We start from the raw sequence: 7,664 nt of genomic DNA, 5'->3' as shown, positions 1-7,664 counted from the left end.
GGAATCTATGAACAGGTTGTTGGGGTCCCTGCTTCATCTCTCTCTCAACTAAGGGGACCTTGGCCTTCTTCTTCTTCTTTCGTGTATCATCATCCTTTTTTTCTTTTTTTTTTAAACACTTTATTTTCATTTTCCATTTTCAACAAATAATCATATACGTACATAGTTTTGAATTAGAGGAAAATATTGCTGGGGCGCTGTTACGTTTACTCAATACTCACATCCCGCATTCATGGGTCTGAAACATTTCACAGGGTGTAATCAGAACTCAGTCAGTGTTTACGTTAGTCTCTGTCCCTGTAGTGACAACCACCGCCACCGCGGGAGCCGAACTTGCCTCCGCGGCGGCAGCAGCCGCCCCTGTGGAAGTAGTAGAGGCAGGCTGGTCGCTGCCTTGTGTAGGGATGTTGCTGGAGATGAACGCTTGTACCTCCGCCGGTGTAGAGAAGAACCGCTCTTGCTTGTTGTATGTCAGTCTGAACCGAGACGGGAAGATGACGCCGTACCGTGCTCCTTCCACGGAACGTAATTGTTGCTTCTGGGAACACCGAAATGGTCATCCCGTCCACTTTGATTCGTTGCTTTTCTCTGGCTTGGCGGATAATTTCCGCGGAGGCCAGGGTTGCAGCCGCATCCTCCCCGTTAGAATCATTAACGCTGCTGGGGGATCCACCTGGTGTGTCAGGCCTCGGCATGGCGTCTCCAGCCTTGTAGTACAAGCGTGTTCTGGGTCCCTTCCCTTTCGGCATCATGTAGGCTATATTCACCAGGCTAGTTCTTCTCAAACGAATAATGATACTTATAACATCAATTTAGAGTGGAATTAGACGGATTTGCCTTATTTAGGAACGTTTTTGTCGACAAGTTCTGGGAGCTCAGCTAGTGTGCGTCTATCCCGTATCCTGCTCACCGGAAGCCCCCGTGTATCATCATCCTTGATGATTGGTTGACAACATTTTATTTCACAAGATTTCTTGTTACTTAGGGGAGGCCATGGGGCTGGCTGTCGTCTTCTCCCCGACCCATGGCCTGAAAACGTAAGACCCCTGTTCTAGAAGGCTAGATCCCTGCATATTTGCTGGGTGAATCTTAGAAATTGTCATTTGTATCACATCTGGCTTGACACTGCATTGGTTGCTATGCATTAAAACCAAAATAATAATGATACAAGTTATGAAGAAAAAAAAAACATTCTGAGCAGTTGCTTTGAAATATCTAAGTCAACTTCACAATTGCCTCATAGTTCTGCTACTTACTTAGGCCTATATGTGCACCACCGTTGGGCATAAATTAGCACCAACATCTATTTCATCACCCCACCTCAACGGTATTCCATGCAACTATTCTTTTACTTATTTTCTTGGCAAAGGAATGACTTACCTCCACAAGACCAGACACATTTTTAAAAAAAAAGGAGAGAGGGGGGGGGGGGCTGTCTTTTCTCAAGATAGAATCTCTCTGAAACTCCAATTTTATAAGAAGAAGGTTTCCCTCCGGGGATTTGGAGCTCCGGGCCCATAGATATCAAACTAGAGGAATCTTTTTACCAGTGGTGGAAAAAAGTATTAATACTGCAATGTAGACATACTCTTGACTGTTACAAATCCGGTTTACTTGAGTAAAAGTATGAAAGTACCAGTATCAAAATGTACTTAAAGTACCAAAAGTAGAAGTACTCATTATGCAGAATGTCCCGTTTCACAAGTTTTCAAATGTATATGTACAGTAGGTATGTAGGTACAAATCTTTTGAAAATAGCAGATCTAAAAGCTCACAATGTGTCTTTGCACACATTGTTAGCTTGTAGATCGTCTATTTTCAAATGGTTGAAATGTATAGGGCTGTATATAGGGCTGAATGTGGTTAATGCACGTTTTGTAATAGTTGCGACCGTAGGTCGCACTTACTACAGAAAGCTGCTCGAGGTGTCCGTGCGTCCGTCAGTCAGTCACACCTCACACGTCACACTTTTGCCCTGCTCATATCTCGGCCACCGTTGGCCCGATCCATGCCAAAATTTCCACACAAACTCCTTGCCTGCCAAACTACAACCTCCAAGGACCCCCAGAGTTCCAGGGACCCCCAGGTGTAAAAAAAAATACCAAATGTGCAAAAATTACCAAATGACCACCCCAACGGGGCTGCTCACTGGGAATTCCCGGGGACCACCCACTCCTGGTGCTCCAGAACAGATGCAAAAGTGGTGGCGCCCCCAGTGGAGGACCCCCTGCCACTGCAGCTCACATAAAATGCCGTAACTCGGGCTAGGAGCGTCCGGGAGAGCCGGGGCCGGTACCTAATCGTCCGCCAAGGCAACGCGGACACCCCACCCCTCATTTCTCACATGGCCCTCTTCTAGCGCCACCTACAGGCTGATTTTTAAAACACATTTTTGGCCACTGCTCCTACAGTTTTGGCCCTCAAATCACGGAAATCACTACACAGTATGTCTACACTCATGTCATCAACATGGATCCGGAAGTTTTTGGAAAAAAAAAAATTTGCCCTATTTGTGGAGATAAGTGACCTACGGTCGCTTATCTCCCGATTAGGGAGTCTTACTGGTAAATAAAATCTACAAAGTAGCCTAACTAGTAGTCTCGCGTGGCCGGACTGTTGACTCCCGCGATTTGCAAATGCTCCCATCATACAGTCTGGGGCTACGGAAGTATCCCCAGGGATAAAGCGGAAGTGAAGCCTCCTCCCCACTTCCGTTTTGTTTTTAACATCGCGCACATTTATCCTAATATAAATAATAATCATCTAAGCATATTTAGCTTGCTGCTTATCAGAAATGACTTAGCTTCCATTACTCGCCGTTCAGGAGCTGTAGTTCCCAGACTCTATATAGCATTCGGAGTTGAGGAATAGTTGTCTGGCTATGCAAGACTACCTAAATAGTAACTCGTTTTCAAATCATTCTAGTGGACATGCGTGAAGAAGGACGGCAGCAGTCGCAGGCAGCCTGCATCCATGCACACACACACTTCCTCTGTCTCTTCTGCCCGGCGACACGGCACACCACCATGTGAGACACACACGACTTTGAAGGAAGGGCGCTATGCATCTCGGTCAGGACGTGCTGCAGAGTGGTTAGTCATGTTCTCCTTCAAGGCTCGATAGAGGGAACATCTATAGCCGGGCTCTGTGTGTGTGTGTGTGTGTGTGTGTGTGTGTGTGTGTGTGTGTGTGTGTGTGTGTGTGTGTGTGTGCGTGTGTGTGTGTGCGTGTGTGTGTGTGTGTGTGTGTGTGTGTGCTCGTACTACTACTATACTAATATACACACAAGTAGAATTTGAGAGAAAGACATTGTGACGATTGTTCTCCTGCTCCTTGCAAGAGAAATGGATGTTTTTTAGGTTCAAAGGTTTTTAGAGATAGGAATTTAGAATTGGGAAAAGATTCAGGTTAGGTTAATAGTTTAGCTTGTTAACCCTTTCAGTGCCCAGAATCACCACTAGAGGGCGCCCAATGGCCATAGAATCCACCATAGACATAAGCTGTATATGCACAAGCCGTGCGCAGCCATGACGCGCCTGAACACTTTTCTTTGTGCATGAACAGGAACAGGATGAAGTTAGCTTGAAGTTAGCTATTGGCTACCAAGCATTTTAGAAGCCCTATTTTCGGCGATTTAGCCGTGATTAAACCTTGCACACCTCATGGATATGCATGGAACAGAGAAAATGAGCTCTAAAGATCCTGGATTGCATTGGAGTGGATGGCAAATATCGGCACTAGTTCGGGATCGGCACCCCGAACGTTAATAAGGTCCAAATAAAGCCGAACTAGTTCGGGATCGGCACAATAAGAGTTAAAGCCTGAGTTATACTTTGTTGTGTGCCGGTGTGGTGCGCTGAGAAATTGTACAAGCTCAAAACGCATCTCTCTCTCTCTTGTAGATCGGCTATTTTTGCTTCTTTTGAATTGGAATCCTGAATTATTTTTTTGTTATTTCTTAATTGGAATCCTGAAATGTAACATTTTGATTTAATTTGAAACGCATTTAGTTATTGCGACCGTAGGTCGCAGTTACTTTTACACTCTCATACTATCCAAACCTCCACCAGCCGTCAGTCTGTCTGTCTGTCTGTCTGTCTGTCTGTCTGTCTGTCTGTCTGTCCTTCCTTCCTTCCGTCACGTCACTCGTCACACGTCACACTTTCCCCCTACTCATATCTCCGTCACTGTTGCCCCGATCCATGCCAAAATTTCCACACAAACTCCTTGCCTGCCAAACTACAACCTCCAAGGACCCCCGGAGCTCCAGGGACCCCCAGGTGTAAAAAATGACCAAATGTGCAAAAATGACCAAATGACCACCCCAACGGGGCTGCTCACGGGGAATTCCCGGGGACCACCGACTCCTGGTGCTCCAGAACGGATGCAAAAGTGGTGGCGCCCCCAGTGGAGGACCCCCTCCACTGCAGCTCACATAAAATGCCTTAACTCGGGCTAGGAGCGACCGGGAGAGCCGGGGCCGGTACCTATTCGTCCGCCTCGGCGGCGCGGAGACCCCACCCCTCATTTCTCACATGGCCCTCTTCTAGCGCCACCATGAGGCCGATTCTTGAAAAACACATTTTTGGACACTGCTCCTACAATTTTTCCCCTAAAATCACGCAAATCGGTACACAGTATGTCTACACTCATGTCATCAACTTGGATCTGTCCCATATAGCGCCACCTTCAGGCCGATTTTTTAAAACACATTTTTGGACACTGCTCCTACAATCTTTGCCCTAAAATCACGCAAATCGCTACACAGTATGTCTACACTCATCTCATCAACATGGATCTGTCCCATATAGCATAACATTATTTTATGTTTTAACTATTGAAAAATAGCAGATATACAAGCTCACAGGTGCCGCGCTGCGAGCTTGTAGATCTATTTTTGAAAAATCGTGAAAATTAGAATTTTGACCCGATTCTATCTTTTTTGATTTTTTGAATCCTTCTAAGATTTCAGCAATCTGGCCAGCCATCGTCAAAGAAAAGGTCCTTTTCACTCAAAATTCTCAAAATTTGAGATACAAACGTTCGCTTTAAAAATACATTATGTTCAAAGATTTGCACACATTTTCACAACTTTTTCAAAAAATAGCAGATCTACAAGCTCTGTGAACTTGTATATCTGCTATTCTTCACTGGTTAAAGCATTCAATAATTCTAGGCCTAAGGTCAAAACATGCACTCTGTCTCTGGTATTTATTTCTTTAATCTGATGAAAGGACATTCCACTAAGGTCAGTTACACAACAATACACGTGTTTTGTCCCTCCTGTCTCTCCATAGGGGTTTCAGTGTTTACCAAACCATGCTGGGTGCGATGGGCATGCTGTATAATGCCCTTTTTGGCAGAGCAGAGCAAGCTGGGCATGAAAATTGCAATGATTGTGCCCCGTAGAGGGCACTAAGGTGTAGGGAATGTTGCCAGCCTCTGTGGGTCATTGCAGAGTCTCACCTGGCAGAGGACTGTAATACAGTAGCTGCATTGATGGAGGCTCTCTCTCTATCAAAGTGTTTACCATGTTTTTTCTAGTCTGGGATCACTTCACTTTTTGGGGTTGAAAAGCAAAAAAAATATATATATATAAAAAAAGAAAAAAAAGATTCACGATTCCACCATTTTGGTTCCACCACAGTGTTGTTGTCTGTGTTGTTTCTGTGTAGCTACTACTGAAAAGGGAGGGTCTGTCCCTATTTGTTTCTGAGGGGCGTGAATTAAAAATAATAATCAAATAAATGATTGTGATATATCCTGTAAAAATCTGTTTCAATGATATTCAATTCAATCTCAAGGAATGCCAACTCGATCAAGCATCAACATGATCATTTCAGTGCCGGCATTACATCATCAATCAAAAGATCAGATGTGACCTTTTTAACATGTCACTTGTGCGTTGAAACCTGTCCATGTGTGTGAGTAGGCAACTGCCTCTCCATCATTGTGTCAGCATGGCTGCTCTGTGCTCTCGCAGTCTCAACCACTTACAGTACACCCTCTATTCTTAGTAAAACAGACATGAGTTGCAAAGTACTTTGACTGCATTTACTACACCTAAATCTCTTATAAGAACAAAGATCCAAAAATGACAAGCTCACAGCGCTTGTGAGCTTGTAGATGGGCCATTTTTTGCAGAATGTTACCCAGAATAGGGATGCTGGGGTTCAAGTGGATAACCTTTTTTAAAAAAATAACCAAAGCTATTTTACAATACAACTCATTTTCCAATATATAAATAACAAATCACACCTGTGCAAAGAGAGTGGTGCGCTCCTCTTGCATATCTTCTTGTATGGGCCGTTCTGTCCGTGACGTTAGTTATCACCATACATAATAATAATAATAATAAACTTTATTTGTATAGCGCTTTTTAAGACAGAGTCACAAAGTGCTTGACAGAAGAAGCGAAGGTGCAGCAAAGAGAACAAAACAAATCAACAATATCATTACAGCAACAACACATCAGAGATAGGAAAAGCAAAAATAAGAATATATAAAAAGCATACAAGGAACAATAAAAACATCGGTGAAATCACATGTGCTAGGGGTTGAAGGCAGCTCTATAGAGGTGGATTTTTAGCAGTGTTTTAAAGCGGGGCAAAGAATCAGCAAGTCTTATTTGTTCAGGTAGGGCATTCCAAAGCGTTGGGGCTCTGGAAGCAAAGGCCCGTTCACCTCTTGTGTTATATAATTACAGGTAGGAATGGTCAGCAGTCCTTTGCCTGAGGATCTAAGAGCACGAGACGGTTCATAGGGGACGAGTAGATCAGATATGTAAGAGGGAGCGAGGCCGGACAGGGCCTTGTACGTGATGAGTGAGATTTTAAAGTCTATTCTAAATGAAATAGGTAACCAGTGCAGGGAGGCTAAAATGGGTGTGATGTGGTCAAATTTTCTGGTGCCAGTTAAAAGTCTTGCAGCTGCGTTCTGAATGAGTTGGAGGCGACAAATTGATTTTTTAGAAAGGCAGGAGTAGAGGGAATTGCAGTAGTCGAGGCGTGAATAAATAAATGCATGGATGACCTTTGTCAGATCAGGGGTGGACAGAAAGTATTTAATCTTAACTATGTTCCTGAGATGGTAGAAAGCAATTTGGACAACCTTTTTTATATGTGTTTCAAGGGAGAGGTCCGAGTCGAGGAATACACCCAAGTTTCTGACTGTGGGTTGTAGGTTAGGTAGCAGTGGCCCGAGGTTATTTATTATGGGAGCTGGGTCTTTGGGCGGGTTAAACACTATAATTTCGCATTTGGTGTTGTTTAATTGGAGAAAGTTAACGGTCATCCAATTTTTTATGTCGGCTAAGCAGGAATGGAGATTGGCTATGGAGAGGTTGTCGTCAGGACTGATGGGTAAGTATAACTGAGTATCGTCTGCATAGCAGTGGAAATTAATGTTATGGGCCCGTATAATGTTTCCCAGAGGAAGTAAGTAGAGGGAGAAGAGGATGGGACCTAGAATCGATCCCTGGGGGACGCCACAGTGTAGGTGGGCCTTGGACGAAGTCGACTCGCCGATGCAAACTGAGAAATGTCTATCGCTCAGATAGGAGTGGAACCATTTAAGGGTGGAACCAGAGATGCCCACACAGTTCTCCAGGCGGTCGATGAGGACAGCGTGGTCAATTGTGTCGATGGAGTTCTGTGCTCATACGG

This window comes from Nannobrachium achirus (genome assembly GCF_963921795.1).
Source record: "Nannobrachium achirus genome assembly, chromosome: 4".
Lineage (NCBI taxonomy): Eukaryota > Metazoa > Chordata > Actinopteri > Myctophiformes > Myctophidae > Nannobrachium > Nannobrachium achirus.
This window is presented reverse-complemented; position numbering follows the sequence as displayed.